Genomic DNA, 27,638 nt, shown 5'->3' on the forward strand with positions numbered 1-27,638 from the left:
CCACACCCATATTTACTCTCTATGCATATGTATACATACATACATTAAGATTGTACACATTAACATGTATTTTTATAGTCAAATCGATATTTTTCAAACCCTCCTTTTCAGTCTTCAGTCTCTTGTCAATAGAAGACTAAGGAAAGTGAGGAAATCTTTTGAGTTTTCCAAAGATAACTTTGTGAAGTATCAAAATGATTAGGAAGCAACTTCCTAGAATACTTTTCCCCCCAATTGCATGTTTTTATAATAATTGAAGCATAAGTCCTCATTGTCATAAACCCATTCCAAAGGATATATGTTAAAACATTTTCATTGTCTTAATAGACACAATCTTTTGTGTAAATGTTTCTCCAGCCAGTATTTTCCCATTTACATAACACTTAGGTATCCTAGCAGTGCTAAAATAAATATTAGCTTCAGCTTAAAAGGACAAATGTTTGCACTCTAGAATTGTTTGTTGATGAAATAAATATTTTCAACCCAAAACAAAACAAACCTGAACTCCAAATTTATTAATGCGAAGGTGAGGCCAAATTTATGTTGGGTTTATGCTTGAGTTGACATTTCATTTTAAATTTAAATTTATGGTCACAGGTGTTCTACTTACATGGGTTATCTTAAGGAATCCAATCAATAGGGAAAAGGTAATTTAAGAGGTAGAGGATATGTGTACTGGTTTAGGGTTCCATTCTCCTTTATTTTCAGCCTGAAAAAATTCTCCTTTATACCTAAATGTGTGCTACACAGAATGTCATTTCTTATGTTTGTTCCTATAATGCATTCTTGCACTTATGTCATGCTTCACTTAAAAATACTTTAGCTCTCTCTTTTCTCCCCCAAATCAATAACTTTAATGCCTGCTCCAAATAAGCTAAAATAGTTTTGATAATTTTCTAGCAAATGGCAAACTTTTACCTTTTAGCAGTTAAAAACTTTTTGAAATATTTAAAAAATCATTTTTGACAGTATATTAAAGTGAGTGGAAGTCTTTATCTAAAGATCCCACTTAAATTTTCATGTACTTAAAATATTACAGGAAGATTGAGGAGGAGATTTATTATAGAAATAGACTTAAATGAATAAATTTTCTGAAAGAAAAGTGATTCTTTGTGAAAGAATTCAAATAGCATACTTCATTTTGTGTTTTATCTTGCAGGCTTTCACTCACCTACATACTTTCACAAACCCATGTAAATGGGTCAAAGGTCATGAAACTTGAGAGGAAATGCAAAATTTCCAACTGTGGGAAACAGTTTATTGAAATTTAGTTTATTTAGTTTACTGAATTTACACTGGGTTGGTTTTATTACTAATTTATAATTTATAAACCACAAAAAATGTAAAACCAAAGTTAATCATCCTAGCGATTATGTAAATATACATGTTTATATATAAAAGAGATTATATTAATATGTATACGGAGAGAGATTATGTAAATTATATGTATATATATATATATATATATATATATATATAATTTCTAGGGAGTGGATAATAAAACCAAAATATAATCTAAGAAAAAAATTGAAATGCTCTTACTTTATTATTATTATTATTATTTTACAGAAGTTTATTCTTACATATACAACAGACTCCAAGACAACAGTTAATTCTAGCTATAGGTGGTGACAGGTGTCATGGCAGAGATGTTAAAACAGGAATGGAATTAAGGATCACCATTGCCCCAGGCACGAGGAAGTGGTCACTTTTTGCCAGATTTCTTAATTCCACCTTGGCCAGAGGATCCTTCCCCTTCGCTTTTAACTCCTTGAGTTTCTTCTGCTGCTCTTTATGCCTCTGCTTGAATGTCTTCTCTTCCTCATCCGTCTCCTTGGCCCGCTTCTTGGGCTGCTTCCGGGGCTGCTTCCTGCCGCCTTCACGGCCGGACATGGCGCCTGCCGCCCCTTCCCCAGACCTGCCACCGGAAGCGGAAATGCTCTTACTTTTAAGCAGTCTTTTAATTGACTTGCTATATTCAGAATAGATAATGGTAGCATATAAATGAATACTTTTCTATTGTTTAATTCTTTATATTCAACTGAACGTTTAAAAAGCAATATAGTTATTGAATTCAGATGTTTCAACCCACGCATATACTTCTATGAAGAAGAGAATGTGAGATGTAAAATCACTACGGTTCCCTATGTAATGAAAAGTACGTTTCTAGGGGTCTGCAGGCCTCTTGGAGACAGCAGGATACTAGGTGTTAGCATGCTGCTGAAACATCAAGGATATTTATTAAAAATACCAGCTGCATCTTTATTAACACAGCAGAGACTAATGGAAATTAATCTTAGGGGTTTTTTTTCTTCATTAAATTGAAATTTTTAAGAATTAGAGTGAAGAACAAGGAATTTTCTAAATCTGGTTTCCAAGTATGTATTCAGAAAGAGATGCTGGGAAACTGTATTAGAATTTTTGGCAGCAAATAACAGAAAATCCCTTTACAAAGTGGCTTGAACAATAATGAGAAAGTTCCAAGGTGTATGATATGGTGGGCTTTAGAGGGCACAGAATTGGATTCAGTGGTGTCCTCAAGAGATCCAGAGTGTCTTTTCTCCCCCATGTACATGTTGGCTCCACCCTCAGACTGGGTTTCTTTGTATTAGTAAGGTAGCCGCCTGGGTTGTGGGTGACCTCATCCCAATCCCTGGCTGAAAGTGGCTTCTTGTGGATCTCTCATAAGAACGGGGACTACCAGAAGCTTCTAGCAAACCTCTTTCCATGTGGGCAAGAAATTAATCACACTGGCAAGGAAATAGTATTGCCCTAGATGTGTCAACCCATCCTTAAAGTTGAAAGGACTCTCAAGAGAGGTTCTGTTTTTTGCCTTCAGACTCATACATTGTTATTATTCACATTTCACATACAAAGTAAACAAATAATGCCCAGAGAGGATAAATATATTTGTCTGGACTCGTTCAGCTAGGAAAGGTGGCAGAGAATCCTGGAACCTCAGTTATCAATTGAAGACAGACAGATGATTTAGTCTTTTCATACATACCTAGCAATCTCCAGCCTGTTTCTTTAAGAAAAATGTACATTCCAAAGTATGGTCCAGATTGGAAACAGTGCATGAAGCCATACATGTTTTCACAAAGCTGCATCAGCATGGCTTTCAAAACTTTGAGCCGGCGGGAGTTTGTTTTTACTGTTATTCAGGCATTCAGCAGTCCGTGGTCATTGGCTTATCCATGAGGAAGTAGATTTAAGTTTTTCTCAGGTGAACAATTAACAGCTTTGTGTCTCTAGTGAGCTATATCAGTTTTAAGAGGGAGAATTTTTGAGGAAAAAAGATAATTTAATTGGCACCATCTTGAGTGATTAAGAGAGAAATATAGCTATCAGCTATCTGTGTGATAGAAAAAAGAGACCAGATGAGTAATAAGGGGTGATTCAAGGCAGACTTGCATAAATTGAAAGTAAGCAACGTAGTTTACCGTAGATCAGGCTGTGATGGAGAAGATACAAGGTTACACCCTTGAAAGTGTTAGATAAGCTGGCATTTCAAATTTCTCTAGGTAACTGACATTATATTCATTTGCATAAAGTGGAATTCATTTATATGGCTATAGTGCCCAAATATTTTGTGTACTTCAGAAAAAAAAAAAAAGACTGCCAGGTTGTGACTCAGTTTGAGACTTATTTATAAGTAAGTATCTTTATTGCTGTCAAAGTTTTAATAACATGATTGAGTTGTTTGGTATGAAAATCAATGGTGATACTGAATCACTATCAAAAATTGATATGGAAAAAAGTAAATGGAAAAAATTCGGTCATCAAAATAAGAATATAAAGAATAAATATGTACTACATACAAACAGGCAAGATTTATTTTTTAAAAAATTCATATAAAGAAATATCCAACACAATGGAAGAAGATTATAAGTAATTGGATAATAATAAAAATAATGCATCTCTTTACAGCCCATAGGATCTCTAAGTGCTTTACAGAACCCCCATTTCTATGAGAGATGTTCACTTATATACATAGAAATAATGCCCACCTTTGAAATTCTCTCCTACAGGGATCAAATTAGTGTTCAGAACTCATTTTCAAAAGTTATATCCTACAAGGTAGGGGTCATATGGAGCTGGTTTGCAGAATTCAGTGAATCAGTTAGTAGATAATGCCTGGAATGGTGGGGTACCGGCAGGAAGGGCACTATGACACCCCAGTTCCTAGAGCAGGAAGAGATTTTGCTACCTTTGTACCTAAAGTCTTCTGACTCCTCAGAGAATCCCATTCATTGGAATCCTGGTTTGTACCATTTGTTCTTTCAGTCAAGTCATTTGTGTCCCTGTTGAAGTCCCATAGTTCACTTTTCTCACATCCATCATTTATCATTTTACCCTTTCTCCTAAAAATGTCCTTTGACTTTTCAGATCAGCTTTATATTTCATTTAGAACTTAAAGCCCATTTAACCAGGAGTGGCTGGATAAAATCACAATGGGGACTTACATTAATTAACAGTGACTTATTCAATAAGTCCGCTTATGTAACAATGATGTTGAAAAGGCAAATGAAATGAACTTTCGATGTAAGGCATTTCAACATGATTTTTATATAGCATTTTCTTGGGATTTTTGAGAACAAATAAAGGCTGCAACACGGCTTTCCTCTGCCTCATAACCTTGAACCGATGTATTCCTGCAATAGAGGCTTTTATTGACTGCTGTGGCGCAAAGCCTACCAAGGAACCATGTTAGTGATATGCAAGGGTCCTTGCCGGCCTTTTTCTGACCGAGTCTGGGTCTTATTCTTGAATCTCCACAGGTATTCTCAATCTGTGGTGTCAAGAGTGCTAGTGACAGGCCTAGAGGCAGAGGTGTGGACATGTGTAAAGAGCAAGCAGCTCAACACAAAGCACATGGGACACCTGGGACATGCCGACATGTCCAAGGGAATCAACCATTGAGGCCATTTCCCACTCTATTATTCTGAGTCTATGAAGTTTCCTGACATCACAGCAGATTCTTTTCATTTTCCTATAGAATTGTCTGATACTGCCTAGAGCAATGAAGGCCCTCGCCTGCTCAGACTGAGTTTTCCACTGGAATATCACAGCTGAGACGATTGCTAGAATTCTGATCGTAAGCACAGTGTTCAAGATGGCAGCACTTATTAGCTGAAAACGATCAAGTTCCCATGCTCTCTGAGCAAGGAGAGCCCTTAGTTACCCTAAAGCATTGATATACATAATTATTTCTCTTGAGTCGAGAAAAGGGCACTTTATATATTTGTTAAAAAGCATTTTTCTACAGTGCTAGCTTGGGAATGATGAGTAAAACCTGCTAGGCGTGACCCACAATTTGAAGTCATACAGTAGTTGTGGAGGCCCAAAGGCCAATTTGAGAATTGCTCATTTATATTTTATTATGGGGAACAATATTCTAGAAAGGAATTCAGAGGGAGAAGACTCCAAAAGTGTGGGCCACTTGTAGTCCGTAAGAAGGCCTATTGATGTTAGTGGGAGTCACTCATTGGTTACCGTAGGTATCGTATGGAGTCCAACCTGGGATAATGTTCATGTCTCTTGGTGACAGAACTCTTGCCTTTAATTTTTATCTGCCTTCCTTCTCTCGTAAGTGTAAAAGAAAAGAAAAAAGAATATCTATGAAACCTGAAATTATTAACGATTCTAAGATAGGAAATTTAGCATAAAGTTTTTTTTTTTAACCCTGAAAGAATTGCTAATATTATATTTGAGCAAAAGTGAGGGTTCTGATGAAGGCAAAGCTTTTGGCTTCCTGAGGTATTTTCTAGAGTGTCGCACAGACTCTCTGGCCCAGTGAGATGAGAACACACAGAGTTCACTTGAGGCTGGAGGGAGGGTCTCTGCTGAGAGGGCAGAATAATCAGAGAGCCTTGCTGTTCTACTGCTCAGCAGCGTGGATTGCTCCCGGCTCCCTCTGGGGGGTGTCAAACTAAACTCCAGGAGCTCGAGGCTCTCCTCCAGCTGTGGTCAGCCATTCAAGGAAACAGCTTTCTGTGGTGAATGAGCCCTCTAGGAGACGCGGTTTTGTACAATTTTCATATTAGTGAGGTACTGAAAGGAAGGCTCTGAATAAAACCAATACAATTAAAAAAAGGAAAAGAAAAACCCTCCTTGTATCACTGTTCTCTCAGAAATATGTCTATTAAAACAAATAAAATGAATAAAAGCTTTAGTTATCCCCAAAACAGCCCCTCTTTCTCTGCATTTATATGGTGACAGTAGTTATCACATGTCTGTCATTTGTCTTGTTTAAATGAAAGTACATGTAGGCAAAAGTAGGCCAAGATGTCACATACAAGAAACTCCTTCATCGACCTTCAATAATCCCTGCCACCACCAAAACACAGGGGAATCCGTTGCGAAAAAAATTCTACTTGATGAGGAAACTACTTTAATCAAAATTCACTTACACCAAAATGTTGCCTGATTCATATATTCATTTACTCAACCTATATTAATGGTCTTTTTTTCCTCCTGTGAACAAGTACTTCACTAAGTGACAGGAGGATAAAAAGATGAATCTGAACCAGAGCCTGCCCTCAAGGAATTCAAACACATGTAGGAGAGATAAAATGTGAATGTATAACAAAAATTAAAAGTAGAAAGTGGAAAGTGTCCAAAGAAAAGTATGGTATGGGTAAAAGTGTCCAGAGCAAAGTGTGGGGGTTGGAGGAAGGAAAGATTACTTCCAGCTGAGGGAATTAGGGGATGTTTTGAGGAGGCTGCTGGTGGGGGGAGGGGGAGGGAGAACTTTGAAGGCAGGTGATGGGTGGGGGGTAGGGAGAACAGCAGGGACAGTGCAGGGAAAGTAAGGCTAGCAGTGATTGGTTCCACAAAGCCTGAGATAAGGCTGCCCCAGCAACAGGAAATGATGTTGGGAAGGCAGATCCATTCAGACTGGAGACAACGTTCATTAAGGATTTTCGACCGGACTGGATGGAGAATGAGTTTTTGAGCCAGAAGCTGACAGGATATGGTTGTAATTCTGGACAATTAGTTTCTAAGAATTGAATGAGATGGATTGAAATGCCAAAAGACTGGAGATGGGAAATACTGACTATGAGCCTTTTTATAATCAAAATAAATATTTCCCAAAGTATGGAGGGTGTGTGATTTGTGGTACATAAGGTGAATTTAAGTGGTATTCGGATTTTAATAACATAACAATATTTATCAAACCTCTAATTCCATAGACTATTTCTATGGATGAGTCTAGGGAGGAAAAAGTAGCTCTATTAAATTGAAAATGTTAAATAAATAGGATAATGAATGTGGTCTGCCCATATTGCCCAAATCCTCATGGTCTTAGGGGAATGGCTAAATGTTGGGAAACCCTAATCTAAGTGAAAGTTCTTGAGTTCCCACATTAGGGTAATAATGGAAATGAAGACATAAGTATAAGAAATTATCTGAGGGAAATATCCGCAGATTTGGACAATTTAGGAATAGTGAACAAGTAGAAGGGGGAGAGCAATCCAAGATGCTGCTAAGGTTTGAGCCTTACTCTATTAAAGTGTGATAACCATTAAAAGACATAAAGGGAGAGCAGGTTTATGAGAAAATAAGGTTCAGGATATAAGCCTAAAGAGTTTGAGAGTCTTTCATCAGGCATTTGAAATGCAGAACGGAAGAGCTGGGACGGGAAGAGATGCGGAATCAGCCTCAGAGGTAATAGCTGAAATTGTGAGATTGTGACAGGAATATAGAGAAAAGAAGAGGGCCAAGGAGAGATCCTTGTGGAAGTATGTATTTAGAAGTGATGGAGTTGGAGAGGCTCAAGAGGGTATCAGTGAGCTGAGAGGAGAAGGGAGAAAATACAGGGTCTTGCTTGAAATAACATTCCAAGCCTGAGCCCCTAGTATGGCCCTGTGGTTGGCATAAAATAGTTGCTAAATAAATACTAATGAAAAAGAAATGTACAATCAACAGATTTCAGATCGACAGAGAGCTTTAGGGGCAAAAGGGAGAAAATACCATTGAATTTGGCCATGAGGAAGTCATTGGTGACCTTTGGGTCTGTAAAGTCTCAGTGGAATGACAAGGGCAGAAGCCAGATTGCAAGAAGGGAAGGACAGAGTGGGGGGTCCGGAAGTGGAATCTTCTTTCAAGACTGTGAAAATAAGATGCTAGCTTGAAGGGTGGCAGAGTTGAGAAAGGATTTTTTTTTTTTTTTTTAAAGAGGATATGTTCAAGTATATTTGTAAGCAAAGAAAAGAATCTGTAGAAGTAAAGAATCAAGAGGTGAGGTGTGTGGCAGGGAGGGAGGGCAAATTGGTGGGACAAAAACAACCAAAAAAAGGAAGAAGTAAGGAAGTCAAAGGCACACGTGGAGAGATTAGCATTGGCAATGTGGAGGAACAGTTCTTTCTCTAGGTGAGAAGAACTACAATTAGTGGTATGAAGAGAGAAAAGGAGGAAGCTGCTTGTATTAGGTGGATTTGGTTATTTCATGTAGGTAGTGAAATCATCTTCAAGTACTGAAAGGGCAGGACTGGGTTTGTTTCTTCAGAGACATGGCAGTTCTCAGTGCAAGGAATGGGGAGGGATCTATGAGGGATGAGTGCAAAGACTCAACTTCTTCAATAGCTCCTAGCTGTTGAAAGCTGAAAGGTAAGTAAGTTTTCTACATAGAAGTTGAGATTGGCAAATTTGTGTTAGGGTGGTAAAGAGTCTTCTTTCCGAATTGGGATCTAAAGACCTTATTTTCTATTTAATTTAGTTCATATACCATCTAGCAGGTAGTGGAAGAGGTAGCCCTAACCTTCTGTTTGTCCGAGTACCCCTGTATAGTTATTTTCAAAGCCTTCCTGCAGGACAGTAAGTGAGTCTTATTAATCAAATTCAACCAGTTGAGACACTGAAGCATGAAGACGTTATTGACTATGATAATGAGGTGACTACCTTAGATACCACCCAAAATGTGCTCCTTTTTTTTTTTTTGTTCCTGACATGTAAGGTTCTTCCTTGCTGTAATACACAGTCTTGAAGATAAAAAGCCAAGGGTTCACTTTGTTTCCATGGGAGAGGTAGGAAGAACACTGCTTATCGAGTCAGACTGTCCTGGCTCTGATGCTTCTGACTGTGTGACTTAATCTCTCCACACTTCTATTTTCTCATCCTTCGAAAAAGGTTTTTAAAAATTTAAACATGGGGTTTAAAACATATAGCCACAGTAGAGTTACTATAGGATTAAATTAAATAAAAGTGCTCACTGTAATGCCAAGCACATAGTAGTTGTTCAATAAATGGAAGCTTAATTATTTTCCACAGTCATTTCTCAAATTCCACTTTGATAGGTTTTTCACAGAATATATTCTGAATGAATTCTGCATGCCTTTGACTTTGGAGAAGTGTATACATTTTAAGTCAATGGTTACAAGGAAAGGGAAAAGAAATATTTGTTACATGGCTGGATGAATGAAAACCTGTTTTCTTAAAAATGAAAACTCCCAAAAGTTAGTTAAGTTGTTTACCGTAGGCTGGGGCCTACTATTCAGAGAGCAGCCGCATCCTTACTCGGTGTTACTCTTCTGTGTGCCATTTGCTTTGCTCATTTTGCTGGGCTCAATACTAACCTTCTTCCCCCAGACAGGCAAACTAAGTGTCACTGTGACATTTTCCCTCCATTACCAGGGGAAGCCATTGATCACTAAGAGTCAGCACGAGTTTCCTATGAGTGAATTAAACCTGGCCTCTGACAGAGTTGTCGTGGTGCCAATGGCTGTTGTTCATCTGTGTCCCCAGTGCCTGACACAGGTCCTAGCACATACTAGCCGCACTGTATGTATTAAATAAATGAATCAGTGAGATGCTTGTGAACATGATGAAAAATCACGGGCTGGTAAGAGTTCGGACGGATGGCTTTGTTAGGGAAAGTCAGTACCATAGATTTCTGGCACCCCAGCTCCCCTGGCTTTGTGTTCATGCCAGTTATGTGCAGTTATTTTAAAAACAATTAATTGGTTGAGGACATTGATGACTTCCTAATAATTTATGCTGGATGAGGAGACAGCCAATTTGTTAAATAGCAGGAGCAGAATCCAAAGAAATTCTAAGAAATAGGACAGCAAATGGAAAGAACCGTTCGTGCACTGTTAGATCACTTAGATTTGACTCTTGGTTTCACCATGTATTGGTTTCAGCTTTAGTTTCATCAGCATAGTTAGGAGGGGAATCCCTACCTCACAAGACTCTTGCATGGATGAAATACGCTGGTGCAATGTGGAAACCCTCAGAGCACCAATTCGAACAAGACAAAATTGGAAAGAAGATAAATGTAAAGAATGCTTAACTACCAAAATTCGATTACATCAATATAAGACTGAAGCTGTGTGACAGGAGAGATTTTAACTAACAGCAAGCACAATATGATTTGGCTAAAAGGAAAAAAGCCTTGTATTAACGTAACAAAATATCCAGAATGATAGGAGTCGTACAGAGTATAGTCCACACTGATCAGACTGGCTTTGCATGAATGTCTGTATGAATTCACCCTTCCAATCCTGGAGGTCATCTTTTTTCAGTGATTCACAACTCTATTGGACTATGGTACCACTTATGGGCTTCCACCCTTTAAGAGGGATATTGACAACCTGTCAAATGTCAAAAGCCCATCCTGATGAAATTGGCCAGTGTGGTGATATGCCTCAAAAGCCCGTGATATGAAGAATGGCCTGAAATAACAGGGGATGTTTGCATTGGAAAAAGAATATTTAGGGGGACAGTATGAGTATTGGAAGGATTGTTATGTGGAGGAAGGTTACTAGGCTTGCTCTGTGGCATGACGGAGGACAGATAGGGATCAATGAAGGTGCAGGGCTGTAGATTTCAGCTTGACATCAGTCAGCACTTTCCAAGCACCAGTCATCTGAAAGTGGGATGAGCTGTTTGGGAAGGAGGTGGGGTGCCCCTTTGTAAATATGCTTGTTCCTGGGCATCAGTATTGGAGAGGAGACAAGAAATGGCTGAGACGCTGGACTACCTGTGACACTGGATTTCCTGTACCTCTCATAATTCAGACTGAATATAAAGCCAAATGTGATGTATGCCTCAAAAAAGGTGGAATATAGTTTAGTTTGCAGACAGACAATGAAAATTAACCTAGAAAGGTAAAGAGCTTTCCAGTCCAGTGTGTTTGTTTTATAAAGTTTTAAAAGAACCATTAGCTGAATTTCATTCTTCGCCTTAACCAGATTCTCTGATTAAGAATTCTTCAAGCACTCCACAAAGCAGGCAGTCTTTCCTCTCACATCTGGCAGTTTTTGCAACATGCTCAAGGCATCGCTCAAAATAGAGCCTAAATTTCCCGACTTCTAAATCCCTGGGCTATCTCTGCACAACACTTCTTATCCTGAACTTTCCAGAGGCTGTATGAATTCACCCTTCCAACCCTGGAGGTCGTCTTTTTTCAGTGATTCACAACTTTATTTGACTGTCCAGTTTCAGGAAGGTTAGAAGATTTGACAAGTAAAACCTCTGAGAGAAAAATAGTAAGGGGAGGCTTGAATGCAAAGATGTAATATATAGGGTGACTCCCAATTGTAGATTGAGAAATGGGGATTCTTCTTTTTAGTTAAGAAGACAACGGGATGAAATCATGCAGCTGAGAGGTTTTGGTCATTAATCACCAGACCGGTCAGCCCTCAGCTCCCAAGCCAGTATGAAAGTCAGGTCATCCACAGAGCTTCCATTCCCCTTCCTTCCATCCATGCCATGCCTTTTATCTACTGATTCCACTTTGTGGCACAATACTTGACCTGCTAATAAGAAAGAAACATGGTGTCTGCCTTCTTGGAGGAAATCTTGGTAAAGTTTTGCAGCTTCTCTTCAGCTCCCTGACATCACCCTGAAGAAACATGTAATTAGACTGAGAATCCACTGTTGCTAAATGGCACACAATAGTAAAAGTTCAAGCAGTTTTTACATTCAAATCTAACTCTAAGAACTCATTTACATTATTAATTGTCTAAATTTTGGATGACAAAGGTGGGGGATAGTTCAGCCAGTGGTAGTTCTGCAAATTGTCACCAAGAGCCAAGGGTTCCCAAGGCTGATGACTGCTCTGCATTCTTCCAGTGTAGACACCCAGAGCTGTTGAAAAGAATTGAGATGCTTGTCAACAGAATGAAAAGCTGGCCTTCATCAAAACAATTTTAGTCTGTGAGACTAATGACCTTTCCTTGCTGTTTGTTTTAGTTTGGAACTAAATGAGAAAATTTGTTTTAGATAACAGTAGCTTGGTCTTCCTTTCCCAAGTATTTTATTGGGAAAAGCCAAGTAGCACAATTGTTAACCAGTATTTTAAAAATCTATATGCAACAAACTAGAGGAAGTGGTCAACTAGCCCAGGAATCTAACTTGAGTATGTATAATGAGAAATAATAATAGCAAAAAGCATCATGTCTAAGGAGAAAAATGCCCATTGTTTGCTCACATTACCACAATAATAATAGTACCACATAGTAAAATACAACATTTCTAAGTGCTGCTTGCCTCCAGCTTTTTTTTTTTTTTTTTTTTTTAAATAGCTGTAAACTGAGCTAGCTGATGAACAGTCTCTAGGGACAGGATAGGATCACCCTTGTTTCCTGTTCAGCCTTGCTGAAGGAAAAAAAAACCCTAATGAAAGAAAAGAACGTAATGGTTTTGCAATCCAGGTAAAAGGTTTAGGGAAGTTCAAAGATCAATTAATTTTTAAATCTTGATCACTAAATTTCTTTTCTGAAGAGCGAATAAATTTCTGGCTTGGAAGACTTAGAAATCTTCCAAATCAAAATGTAAGTATAAACAAGAGATGTTCAATCAGGAACATAAAAACCCTACCGGAGAAAGTAAAAGTTAGGTGGATTTCCAGTTATCTAAAGCACTTTAGTAGTCCATTTGAAGTGGCATATAATTTTTAAAAATATGGGTGGATATGGGCTTCTTTGGTTAAGTGTCCATGGGTGGGAATGCATGGAAATGTTTAAAGTGTTTAAGTAAAAATATCAAATAGGCTTTACATAAACCACCAGATAATTTACAGACATGCGCAGCGCTGACCACTTCCCTGCTGCTCCACATCAGGTTGGAGAACAGAGACGTTTGCTGCATCGTTGTGAAGCAATGAAATTTCTGTAAGTCGTGATCTGCTGGCATGTAATAACTCGATCTGCTTCATGCAGACAAAATATATTAAAAGTATGGACGAGTGAAGTTTGTGCCCCAGGGAAAAGGCAAGATAATGCATTGAAATTGTTCAGAGGTAGTTAGATGCCTAATGGTCTAATATGTGAGCTATGTGAGGTCTGGGGTCTGGTTCTCATAAATTCTGGCTAGACTGATCCTGTAATTTCGAGCAAAGGATAAAAGCGTTAGGCACATCATCAGTGTTCAAGGTCCATGATGCTGGGTATTATTCATGTAAAGATTTTAAAAAGAAAAAAACACTTTAAAAGCGATGCTGTGGAGTATAATTCATGGTTCTGTATGTTTGTGTGTGAAAATATATGCATACCTACATGATGCGATACGCCATTTAATGAAATAAATTAACTTGGAATTTATAGAAACCTTCCATATCTCTTTTGGTGATGGGATAAGATTTTTGATATAATATAATAATGTGCTGCATGAACAACCATGTAGGATCTAATTATTTCAACTTCAAACTGACATATCTGTGTTTCAATTGGAGTAAAAAACATGTTTGTAATAAAAATTTACCATTACGAATGGAATAATTTAAAACCAATTTGGGCGGATTCAGGAGCGATTAGAGGGAAAAGTTCCCAAGACATTTGGTAGCCTTATAAATGATTCCACAAAATATGCTGAGACTATCCTATCAATTAGGTTGGCTGAATACAGACAGAATCCTCAGATTTGAAAAGAAAATTCTCTAAGAACTGGGCTTTTGAAATTAAGTAGATGGTGGATATGAAAACCCTTGATAACTTCTTCCTTTATATAATTTATTTCATCATGAGGGTAGAAGTTTTGAAGTTTTCATTTGCAGTTTCTTTTCTTTTTTTAACCAGTTCACTTATGTTTGAGTCGACAGTATATTTATATAGTCTTTCCTGCCAGAATCGTTGACAGTATTTTTAAATGCTTTCTCTCATTGCCTAGGTTATACCAAGCCCCACTCTCCTTAAGTTCTCAAAACTATACCACCCACACACATGTCATGAATAGAGATGTGCATACTTTTTTTCTTTTGTAAAATGAAGTGTTCAGTCTAAAATTACTTTGGCTTTACTGTGACCCTGAAAATCATCTCAGCTTCATACCTGTGGAGGTAGCTGGTGTAAGCTTCTATTTGATCCTGGTGAAAAGGCTATCATTCTAAAATTTTGTTCATAAAAATGCCTGCATTTACATATATATAATCTTTCTCTATTAGTACCTTACTTTAAAGCCTTCTGACCTTCTATCAGAACCTCAGTAGAAAATACCCTTTGGGCAGAAAAACTGTTGATCTAGTCCTCTGAGTTTACCTGAAGACATTTGTAGATTTAGGTACATTTGATTACTTGAGTTTGACTTTTCAAATTGCTGAAAATGCTTAACTCCAAATTATTCTGCTTGGCAGTGTAGCTCATATACAGCCATTATCTTTTAATATTGAAAATATACAAATACTTTCTGTTAGATATCTAGGAGGTGATATTGGTTTTTACAAATGAGGAAACCAGTCTCGAATATTTAGATGCTCTTTAAAATAGTCTTTTAAACCATCAGATTACAAAATTTGCATCACTCTGCTTATTTTTACTCTTTTTTTTTTTCATAACTGCATGCTTCTATTTCACTTACTTTTCACCTTGAGGAAATACACTTAGAGTTCCATCTACCCGTCAGATGGAGAGAATTGTAAGAATTGTAAGGAATCACACGTTGCTATTTATCCTTACATCTTGATGCCCCATTAGACTTTGGACAAATGGGTTGATGCTTTTTAAAAAATAAAAGTATAGGGGGTGGCCAGTTAGCTCAGTTGGTTAGAGCATGGTGCTGGTGGCACCAGGGTTGCCGGTTCGGTCCCCGCATGGGCCTCTGTGAGCTGTGCCCTCCTTAAACAAACAAACAAACAAATAAATAAAAGCTGTGCCCTCCTTAAATAAATAAGTAAATAATAATATAAAATGAAAGTATTCATAAATGAATTATTTAAATATTGGAATTCTAGGAATTTCTTTCTCACTTTAATAATTACAAAATAGGTACTATTTGAAATAAATTTGAGTGACAGCTTAGCTACTTCTGATTTTGAATCATTTTTATTGGTGTGTCTATCCTTCCGTAACTTTGCCTACCACATTGCCGGTTTATGAAGGCCATTGTATGACAGTCCTCAGCTACAGGTAATTTGCAAGAATTAGTGGTAGAGTCGGGTTAGTTAACTTTTCATTATACATTCTGCCCATTTAGGGAGACTCATAGTTTTAACAGGAAGCGTAGGTACTAGAAATTTAGAATTAGTTTACATTTTCTATCTAAAGTGAGGTAATATGATTACCTTTTGATTATTCCAATTCTAAACATCTCAAGGCAAAATTCAAAATCCGTGCTAGAAAACCTGAGTACATTCCTCTCACCATCCCCCTGCTTTCCCCCTCGTCCTCATTCTCTAAATCTTTTCCAGATTGTTTGCAAAATGAAATTATCTAATTTCACGAGTATTTGTTCTGAGAAGGGGCTACACTCCGGGACAGAGAATTCAGAGACTCATTTACAAGGCCTGATATCTTAAAACAAGACCTTTTTGTCCATGAAATACCTTTTTGGATTTGATGAGAATGCTGGGAGAACCTTCTCTGTCAAACGTGCCCAAATGTATCTAAGAAGCAGCGCACTGATAATACCTTTTATAGTGAATGACAAATGTCAATCAAGCTCTCAAAGTATTTTGCTCCAAATCTCTGAGAAGCACATAAAATATGGTGAATATTTTTTTAAAAATTAAGTTGGTTTCTGATTCTTTAGAAAACACTATAATTGCTTATAATTGACTTACTTTATTATTTCTTTTCAAAATTTATATCACTAAGTCAAACTGTAGCAAGAATTTATTGAGGACATTTTAATATCCATTGAGGTACTATTTCAAAATGTATATTTGCTTGCTTAATTATAATATTTCTGAATTTGTAACTCTTGCCACTATTAAATTTAGTTTTTAAAAAGACTTCAGATTAGGAACCAATGCTGAATTATTAATTTGAACATTATGAACTTTTCAGGCTCTAAGTATAGAGGAAGACATACTGAGCTTATTTGACTAATCTAGTTTATTACAGTATATTTATACAAGCATAGTTAATCTAGCAGACCCAAAAGTTTAAGGAGTTTCTAGTAAAACTATAAATGAAGCAAATTAGGAATTCAGTAACTAAACAAGTTATTAGATTGAAAATGGACACTTTAATATATACTTTTAATCATCTTATAAAGAGTATATCTTGGTAATCCTAAGATTTTGTGCTTTGTACTTGCATTATATTTTCTAATACCCACAAAGTGTCTTATACTACCGCATAATTAAAAATTTTAGTTATTACATTGCAGAGGTATGCCCAGACTGAAACATCTTATATTTATTTTCTCCAGGCTTTCTCACCACACTGTACCAACAGCCTTGTTTATGTAGTGCATACAATGAAGGTACACAAGAGAAATAAGCTCTCTTGTTTGTTTAAAGGTCCCACCTACTATAATGTAGGTGATTGCAGAGTTAATGAAAATGGAATCTCCTTTTGCTTTGTGACAAAACCCACACTTAATAAATCCAATTTTAGGTCTTGTCTCTGAGTCTATCCCATGATAAAAGAATAAGACGTGGAATGGGCCCAAACAGAACTTCTAAAGGTATATGTTAAATCAAAGCGTGTTCCTTTGAGTTTGCATAAAAAGAGAAACATCTCATTGATTTTATGGAAGAATTAAGGGAAACTATCACTCTATGGTGTGCTTGATGTGACGGAATACTATAGCATTTTGCTTTAGTCTGATACTTAGTAGACAAGTCCCCTGAGTAGGCAGCATGGCTAATTCTGTTCTTTTAAAGTGCCTAATGTGGTGTTGACACACTGAAATGTTAAATAATATATTTTAACATAAAGGGAAAGCTCAAAGCTTTCATGAGGTAAGGCTGAAAAATAGTTATACGTGCCCTTGATTTGGGGAAATTAGAGAGGCAAAGAACTCACATTCATTTTTCATCTAAGGAAAAATCCTTACAATCTTGTGTTTAACACATGTTGGATTTACATTTTCTAGATTTTCAGGGCTTCAAATCCTTTCTCAAGAAAAGAATTTATCTAATAGCTCTGAATATCAGGACTTTTTTTTCCTGAAAAGCATACCACCTTCACTGGCACTCACATTTAAAAGTATTGTACTGAAACATTAAGTTTTTGCTTCTTTTACAAATCTACATTATACTTAAAAACGTTGAATTACATACTTTAAGTGAGCACATGGCATTGTATGTGAATTGTACCTCAAAACGTGAAAAAAAAAAGCACTAATAACCTTGTCATTTAGTTTAGCTGTACATTAAGCTTCGTGCCTTCTTTTCATCCTGCTTCTTTGACTAGTTCCTTTGATAGGCAAAAATTCAAACCAAAATAACGTCGCATAAAAAATTTCCAGACATGCCAAAAAAAGGATACTTTGAAAATGATTTAGGTGAACAAGAAACTATATTTCCATTTTATTTTAACTTTAACATATTTACAGCTTCTACACTGGCTCTACTGGCTGATTTGATATTGAAAAAAATTAACTTTTCCTTACAGATTTCACAAAATGTGAATATATATGTATTCATTTAGCCAATAGGTTTAAAATTTAAATCTCACTGTATTCCTTTGGAAGCGTGTAAAAAAAAATATGAGTTCCACTTAAAAGTGAAGCTGTAATACCCTGCCTTCAAGTACCTACCACCTAATGGGGGATACCAGCAAGTAAGCAGGCATGGCATTGCACTATACTTTCACTATTAAAACAATCACCACATCATAGTCAAAAACCATCTGGCAACCACCAAATAACTGCCGATAAACCAGCAATTACACTATTCCATTATGTGAAATGTGGTATATAAATTACTTAGTACAGTGACTGGCACATAGTCCTTCAAACATGAGTTGGCCAGTAGTAACAGAAGCATAGTAACACCAGTAGAGTTCTAATAGTAGTTAAATATATATGATTAGACCAATGTTAACATTCATTTTCACTTAGAAGATCTCAGCAAAGAGTTTTTTAAAAAGTTTTTATTAAAATATAGCTAACATACAAGATTATATTAGTTTCAGGTGTACACAATAGTTATTCAACATCTATATACCCGAAGAAGTGATCACAGTAAGTCCAGCAACCATGTGACCCCATAGTATGTTATCACAATATTACTATGTTCCCTATGCTGTACGCTACATCCCCATGACTTAGCTGTTTTATACCTGGAAATTTGAACCTTTTATTCCCCTTGACCTTTTCCCCCCACACACTTTTTAATTTTTCAATTACAGTTGACCTTCAGTATTATTTTATATTAATTTCAGGTGTACAGCATAGTGGTTAGACATTTATATAATTTAAGAAGTGATCCTCCTGACTAGTACCCACCTGGCACTATACATAGTTATTACCATATTATTGATTATATTCCCTATGCTTTACTTTACATCCCCATGACTATTTTGTAACTACCAATTTGTACTTCTTAATGCCTTCACCTTTTTCACCCTGTCCCTTGCCCCCTCCCATCTATCACCCCAATAAATCTAGTACCCATCTTACACCATACATAGTTCTTACAATATTGACTATATTCCTTATGCTATACCCTATATCCCCATGACTACTTTGTAACAACTAAGTTGTACTTCTTAATCCCTTCCTCCTTTACACCCATTCCCAATCCCCCTTGCATCTGGCAGCCATCAAAATGTTCTCTGTATCAATGAGTTTGTTTCTGTTTTGTTTGTTTGTTTATTTTGTTCTTTAGATTCCACATATAAGAGAAATCACATTCCATCTTTCTTTCACTGTCTGACATACTTCACTCAGCACAATACCTTTCAGGTCTATCCAAGCAGCCGCAGATGGCGAGAACCCATTTCCTTCCATGGCCAAGCAAAATTTCATTGTATATGTGTACCACCTGCCCTTTGTCTACTCTTTCATTGACGGAAGCCCAGGCTGCCTCCACATCTTTGCCATTGTAAACAATACTGCAATGAACATATGGATGTACATTTCTCCTAGAAGTGTCACTTTGGGTTTCTTCAGATAAATACTCAGAAGTGGGATTATTGGGTCCTTCTTTGTCACTTGTTATAACTTTGTTTTAAAGTCTATTTTTGTCTCGTATAAGTATTGCTAGTACCACAGCTTTTTTTCCATTTTCATTTTCATGAAATATCTTTTCTCCATCCCTTTACTTTCAGTCTGTGTGTGTCTTTTGATCTGAAGTGAGTCTCCTGTAGACAGCATATGTAAGGGTCTTGTTTTCTTATCTATTCAGGCAGCCCATCTTTTGATTGGATCATTTAATCCATTTACATTTAAAGTAATTGTTGATAGCTATGTAGTTGTTGCCATTTTATTATTCATATATACATATGAATAATATATATGTATGTATGTGTGTGTGTGTGTATATATATATATATATATATATTTTTCCCCCCCTCTTAAAGGAGTCCCTCTAAGATTCCTTGTAATACTGGTTTGGTAGTGATGAACTCCTGTAGCTGTTCCTTGTCTGGGAAGCTCTTTATCTGTCCTTCAATTCTGAATGATAACTTTGCTGGGTAGAGTAATCTTGGTTGTAGATCCTTGCCTTTCATCACTTTGAATATTTCTTGCCAATCCCTTCTGGCCTGCAAAGTTTCTTTTGAGAAATCAACTGACAATCTTATGGGAGCTCCCTTGTAGGTAACCAAAGGCTTTTCTCTTGCTGCTTTTAGGAGTCTCTCTTTGTCTTTAAGCTTTGGCATTTTAATTATGATGTGTCTTTGTGTGGGCCTCTTAGGGTTCATCTTGTTTGGGACTCTCTGCGCTTCCTGGGCTTGTATATCTATTTCCTTCACCAGGCTAGGGAAGTTTTCCATCATTTCTTCAGCTACATTTTCAATTCCTTGCCCTCACTCTTCTCCTTCTGGTACCCCTATTATGTGAATGTTGGTATTCTTGATGATGTCCCCGAAGCCCCTTAAAGTGTCCTTACTTTTTGTTTTCCTTTGGATTCTTTTTTCTGTTTGCTGTTCTGATTGGATGTTTTCTGCTAGCTTATCTTCTAAATTGCTAATTCGATCCTCTGCTTCATTTAATCTACTATTGAATCCCTGTAATATATTCTTCATTTTAATTACTCTATTCTTTATTTCTGACTGTTTATTTTTAATACTTTCTTTCTCCATTTTTATTCTCTCCTATCAATTTGTTGAAGTTTTCTCTGAGAATATTGATCATCCCTATAACCTGTGTTTGAAACTCTGCATCTGGTAGATTGCTTTCTTCATTTTTTTTTTTTCCTGGAGCTTTGTTCTGTTCTTTTATTTAGGACATGTTTCTTTGTCTCCCCATTTTGGCTGCCCCCCAGTGTTTGTTTCTATATATTAGGTAAGGCTGCTATGTCTTCGGTCTTAGTAGAGTGTCCTTATGTAGTAGGTGTCCTGTGGAACCCAGTAGTGCAGTCTCCCTGGTCACCAGAGCTGGGTGCTCCAGGTGTATCCCTTTTGTGGGTTGTGTGTGCCCTCCTGTTGTAGTTGCGACTTGATTGCTTTTTGCATGTCAATGGGAGGGATTGACCTTCAGGCTGATTGATTGTGAGGACTAGCTGTGACTGCAGTGGGAGAGCTGTTGTGCAGGGGTGACCCTACAGAGCAGGGTTCACTCTAGCGGGGTTCTGGTGCCTGCCCAGTCTTCCCTTTGCATGTGTCATCCTTCGAGGTCGCCAGGTGATGCTCCAGCCCAGTTCAAAGCTGGCCACTGGGCATGCAAGCCCTGGGGCTTGCTTCCTGGGAAGAGACCCTCTGCAGGCCAAGTTCAGCTACAGCCTGTGCCCTCCTCAGGGCCACCTGGCATCAGCCACAGAGCAATCCAGAGATGGCCACCATCCACACTGTGCTTGGATCTGCCGTGAGAGAACAAGTCATGACCAAGGCCAGCTGTCACTAGGACTGTTCAGCCAGAGGTATGAGACATTCTGAAGCCAGATACTGCTTGTTTGTGTTTTGCAAACCTTTGAGAGACTTTAGGAAAGTCTGCAGCATGAGCCAAGACAGTCTGTTTATATAGAAAAGACATTGGAAGTGGCTTGGGTGTGCCTGAAAGTTGGGAGGGATGGGGTCTCAGGGAATACTAGGGTGGGCCTCATGAAAGATGTCAGCCAGTTTGACAGAGACTCAGATATGGAGTCTGCCTGCATCTGCACGCAGGGAGGGGGAGGGCTCAACAAAGAAACAATGGCTTCCGCCAGCTCCTACGTGCGGGAGAAAGCGGCCCCTCTAGTCCGCACCCTGAAGCTAGACAATTCAGTTCCTCTCTGCATGTCCCTGGAGCTTTTCAAGCTGCTGCCCCACACTGGATCCCAGAGCTACTGAGTCTGTCAGGGTGTAAGTCTGTGTGCGGTCTTACTCTTACCCCTTTAATAGGAGTACCTGGGAGTGCAGGTGCCCTCTGTCTACTCAGCCACAATCTCTGCTGGTTTTCACAGCCAGAAGTTATAGTGACTTCTCTCCCCCGCACTGGAACACTGGACTGGGGAGAGGCTGAGACCTCTCACTCCTTAGAGGAGACCTCCACAGCCAAGATATCTCTCCCGATTTGTAGTGGTCACACACAGGCATGGGACCAGCTAATTCTACATTTCTGCCTTCTTACCAGTCTCAAGGTGGCTTCTTCTGTATTTCCATAGTTGTAGGGCATTGGTTCAGCTTGACTTCCTGCAATTCTCAATAGTGTTTATTCTGTGGTTTAGTTGTAATTGATGTGGTCCTGAGAGGAGGTGAGGACAGCATTTACCTACTCCATCATCTTGACCAGATATCTCAGTGAAGAGTTTTGATGCTTGAGAAAAGTAAAGGAATCTTGGAGAGACAACATATCTGGGCCTTAGGAGTTTCCATCAGGGCTGACACTTAATAGCTGGAAGACCACGTGAGCATCCAGGGGGTATAGAAACTGAAAGGAAAAGTCCTGAAGGCAAATATTACTTCCCTCCCAATCTGAATTCTATTATATTTTCAAAGGTAAATAACTACAATGAGAATATGGATGATAGAATTGAGTTATCCACACAATGAAAGGGTAGGTGGGTAGTGGCAGTGTTAGCAGAAATCATATTGGACTGAAGATTAATTGGAAAACAATGAGCTGTAGTTTTATTCCCAGTTGTCTCTAACGTGTCACTTGACCTTTCTGGTACTCATTTTCCACATATGTTAGTATAGAGCAAACTACTGACTCGTTTAACTCTACAAGAGCATGATTCTTTGTAAGTGTTTAAGCATGTTTTCTGATGGTTAATGAGTGAATAAACAAAGGAAATATCACTTATTGAAAGCAAGAAGAAATATCGTTTTATTTGTGTTGTTTTGAAGTTTGACAGTGAAAGAATTAATTAAAGATGCCTTTATAGGAGCTGTCTTTGCATTAACTGGGAGGTCTAAAGGTGCACAAAACAGGGCCCCATTTGGTTTTTTTCTGCTGGCCTTTTTTATTTTCTTAAACCAATGTTTTTCCTGTATTTGGTATCTTCTTCCATGAAGAAGGGATAGGATTACCCAGATACACGTAATATTATATTATAGAACAAAATGAATTAACCTTCTTAAAATGCTTTGGAAATCCTTAGATGAATACAAAGTTATTGTTTTGGAGACCTGCCAAATCTTGAATATCTCATTGAAGACACAGATAAGAGGTATCTTCATTTGGGTAAATGGTTGTTGATTATTGTTTAAGATGTTTCCATAGTGAGTGGTTATTTATTGTAAGATTCTACTTTAATAAATCTTTTCTAAAAAAAAATAAAGCATTTTTTTTTCGGCCTTTCCACAAATTTATTATCTAATGACTTATACAGCATGCCTTTGGCTATTCAGTCCTAGGCCAAGATGAGCTGTTTTCTTCAGAGTGGTTATCTGTTATAACAAGTGGCATCATAGCAGTTGTCTAGAAAGAACACTTGTTAGAAATGACAACATTTTTGCTGTTTCTGAAAGGTTTCCCAAGCCAAATGACTGGGATATCAGCTAACACCCATTGTCGCTGAACTCGTATTTTCCATTCAGTTTGGGGATTGATGAACAAAGAAAACGTATGTTGCTTTGAGGTCCTCAAAGAAGAAAGTTCCCTCCCTCCAAAAAAGAATCTACTGTGATCCACTTGAATGATAATAAGTGTCTGGCATCGTTAAGAATCTAAAATGGTATTCTAGTGAGATGAGTGAGCATTTCTAAAGCATAATATTATATGGATCAAAAAAATATAAAACAGTTGAGCCAAAATTTAACATAGATCTGATAATCAGTGCCAAAAGTATTCTCAACAGAGAAACTAAGTGTTATATATTTTTTGATCCAATCCCAGTGGTGACTTTGGTAAGTAAACCAAGTGTTCGAAAAAAATTGGAATAACTGAGATTCATTTCAGATCAAATGTAGATGATTTCTGTGAACAAAGAGGGAGATGAGGGACTCTCAGTTCCTCAGGTAATAATGCCTCTTCTTTGCCACCAAAATTTTTTCATGTTAATAAGTAGCCTATGACAAAATTGGCTTCAATTTTAATGAGTTTAGTTAGCCAGTTGGTTTTACTATACCTTCACCCCAGCTCCTGAGAGACACCACTTTTCTTTTTTAAAGAATTATTTTTTTATTTTTTTATTTATATTTGACATTCAATATTAATTTATATTATTTTCAGGTATATAGCATAGTGGTTAGACATTTATATAACTTATGCAGTGATCCCTCCAATTAGTACCCACCTGGCACTATATACATAGTCGTTGCAACATTATTGACTATGTTCTTTAGGCTGTTCTTTACAACCCTGTGATTATTTTGTAATTACCATTTTGTATTTCTTACTCCCTTCAACTTTTTTCACCCAGCTCCCCAACACCCCTCCCCTCTGGAAACCATCAGTTTGTTCTCTGTATCTATGAGTTTGTTGCTGTTTTGTTTATTTATTTTGTTCTTTAGATTCCACATATAAGTGAGATCATGTCGTATTTGTCTTTCTCAGTCTGACTTATTTCACTTAGCATAACACCCTCTAGGTCCTTCCATGTTGCTTCAAATTGGAAAATTTCATTCTTTTTTAGGGCTGAGCAATATTCCATTGTATATTTGTACCGCATCTTTTTTATTCAGTCGTCTATTGACGGGTACTTGGGTTGCTTCCATATCTTGGCTATTGTGAATAGTGATACAGTGAACATAGAGATGCACATACACATGTCTTTTCAAATTAGTTTTCTGGATTCCTTCAGATAAATACCCAGAAGTGGAATTGCTGGGTCATAAGGTAGTTCTATTTTTAATATTTTAAGGAAATTAAACCATTTTCCATAATGGCTGTACCAATTTGTGATCTCACCAACAGTGCACAAGCGTTCCCTTTCTCTTCATCCTCACCAACGCTTGTTTATTGGTTTATTGATGATAGCCATTCTGATGTATGAAGTGAGATCTCATTGTGGTTTTAATTTGCATTTCTGTGTTGATTAGTGACGTTGAGCATCTTTTCATATGTCTATTGGCCGTCTGTATGTCCTCATGGGAGAAATGTCTAGTTAGGTCCTCTGGCCATTTTTTAATTGAATTGTTTGGGGGGTTTTTTGGTGTTGCATTGTATGAGTTCTTTATAAATTTTAGATGTTAACCCCTTATCGAATGTATCATTGGCAAATATCCTCTCCCATTCAGTGGATTGTGTTTTCATTTTGTTGGTGGTTTCTTTTGCTGTGCAAAAACTTTTTAGTTTGATGTAGCCCCATTTGTTTAATTTTTCTTTTGTTTCCCTTGCCTGAGGAGATAGATCAGGAAAAAAATATCACTAAGAGCAAAGTCAGAGAGTTTACTGCCTCTGTTTTTTAATAGGAGTTTTATGGTTTCAGGTCTTACATTTAAGTCTTTAATCTATTTTGAGTTTATTCTTGTATATGGTGTAAGAAGGTGGTCCAGTTTAACTTTTTGGATGTATCTGTCCAGTTTTCCCAACTCCATTTATTGAACAGTCTGTCTTTGCCCCATTATATGTTCTTGCCTCTTTTGTCATAGATTAAATGACTATATAGGCATGGGTTTATTTCTGTACCTCTATTCTGTTCCGTTGATTTATATGTCTGTTTTTATGCCAGTACTATTCTGTTTTGATTACTATAGGCTTGTAGTATAGTTTGATATTAGGTAGCGGAATACCTCCAATTTTATTCTTCCTTCTCAAGATTGCTGTGGCTAATCGGAGTCTTTTGTGGTTCCATATAAATTTTAAGATTATTTGTTCTAGTTCTATGAAAAATGCCATTGGAATTTTGATAGGGATTGCAATGAATCTATGGATTGCTTTGGGTAATATGGACATTTTAACAATATTAATTCTTCCTATCCTTTAGCCCAGTATATGCTTCCAATTTATTTGTATTTATTTCAGTTTTGTTTTTTTTCTGGAGACACCGCTTTTCTTAAAAGTCATAACCTGGTTGTGACTTCCCTTCAGAAAGTTCACAACAATTGTCACCACACCCGGGAAGAGCTTCCTCCAAGTAGAATTTCTAAGTTTTAGAAGTTCAGAACTTTGACGCTGCAACCTCCTTTTCTCCCCCTTTCCCACTTCATTGTCTGTATTCTCTCCCTCACCCACCCCACGTTCACTGATCTGGCAGTATTAGAGTACAGAAAGTTTTGTTTTCTCACCTAACTCGTTTGGGGTACACATTTCACCATCACCAAGCATTGTTCCTGCACCTCCTGAGCTAGATTCCTGCAGTGTGTACATTCATAAACATTTTGTGAAAGCACCCTGTGTATCAGTCAAGGTCCACTCAAGAAAACAAGAATCACATTAGTTACTTTAACAGAGCGAATTCACTATAGGGATTTGGTTAAGTCAGTGTTAGTAATCTGAAAACGCAAAACAAAACACAACAGAAACACTGAGGTAAAATGTTAAAAAGCTGGGGGAACAAAAGGGAGAGGCTAGGGTGAGCAGATCCTGGAAGGTAAGAGGAGGAACCTTGTGGATTTGGGACTTAGTCCTGTGAGAAAGGGCGTTCCCCAGCTAGTGCTGATCCTGGTACCTCAGAAGCTGGGACTCAGATCTCTGAGGGGTGGCCACTGTCAAACTAGTCCTGAAACCTCTAAGTGGACATAATGAAGTCGATTCTGGTCATGGTGAAGAAACCTGGAAACTGGAACCAAATGTAGCCACCAGACTGAAGTGCCCTTACAAGGGCAATATAGGTGGGATAGTAAGAACAGAGGAAAGAGCACATTCCTTTCCCTTCCCTGCCTTCCAGTCTCCCTTCAGTGCTTCCTAATGGCAGGGAGCCTGGGGGCGACGGAGAATTGCAGTTTGTAATGTTTCAGCCCAGCATCCCAAAGCAGAATAGAGAAGGGAGAGTTTGGGACTGAGAGACTTGGCTTGATAAAGCCTACCCTGGAAGCTACAGCTGAATACAGAAGGCAGGATTATATTTAACTGGGGAGAGGTGTGAAACCTAAGAATACATAAAAGAGTTGAATTTTGCTAATGATCAGCAAGATTTGACCACAATGAAATGGTGAAAATCTGAGGCAACAGAAACCATATCCAAATGGATCTAACTAACAATTTGCAGTGTGTGATTCCTCCCAATTTCTCTCTCAATACCAATAAAAACACAATAAATAATTAAAATTATGTTACCCCCCAGAAACTAAGACCGATAGAATCTGGGAAGAATAGGGCTGTCTTTGTAAAGCATATGGAGCTTCAACTCATAACATATCCCCTTTTTACTGCATAAAAGAATTAGTGTGGCGAGAGGTAAGAATATGCTTCACAGCTCTATACCATCTGTCTGATGACCTGGTGAGCCAGGAATTGTGCCAACCAGAAATCCGAGCAGAAACCCCTCTCCAGCTCTCAGGAGCTGCTCTGAGAGAGTATCGTTTTCCCTTCACTTCAACTGTTACCTATCTACAACAAACAGACACTGAAATTCTCAGGAAGCAAATGAATAGAAAGTTAGGGGGATGTTAGCAGTGGTGCAGGGCATACTGGTACTAGGTGTGGTTCTCATGAGGAGACCATGGTGGGAAGTGGGACATCGATGGAAAACAATATTAGTCTTGGAGGCCGTGAACTTCAGTTTTCCAAGTGCTATATTCATTCAGAATAAAGCAGATTACACCTCTGAATATGCTCAAATGCAAGATCCAGAAGAAACAATCAGAATATATATTACAAGAAAACAAGGCCTCGGATGAAAAGGCAAACACATGGAATGGGAAGGAAAATAATGTGATAAAGAACAGGAAAAGATAAAAGCAAATGCAGAAAGTGAAAAGAGATTAAAAGGAAGCTAAGAGCACAAGAGCAAAATTAAAACACGTTGAGAACAATCAAGAGCAGAATTGATCCTGCAG

General features: G+C 37.7%; 1 protein-coding gene and 1 pseudogene across 10 annotated transcripts in view; one reads left to right on the forward strand and one right to left on the reverse strand.

The window, feature by feature from the left end:
• MEIS2 (Meis homeobox 2) overlaps positions 1-27,638 on the forward strand; it is a 203,413-nt gene that overhangs the window by 83,428 nt on the left and 92,347 nt on the right. The gene's annotated exons all lie outside the window — the stretch shown is intronic.
• Positions 1,706-1,893, reverse strand: LOC117023785 (translation machinery-associated protein 7-like; annotated as a pseudogene).

Source organism: Rhinolophus ferrumequinum, chromosome 6 (assembly GCF_004115265.2).
Source record: "Rhinolophus ferrumequinum isolate MPI-CBG mRhiFer1 chromosome 6, mRhiFer1_v1.p, whole genome shotgun sequence".
Taxonomy (NCBI): domain Eukaryota; kingdom Metazoa; phylum Chordata; class Mammalia; order Chiroptera; family Rhinolophidae; genus Rhinolophus; species Rhinolophus ferrumequinum.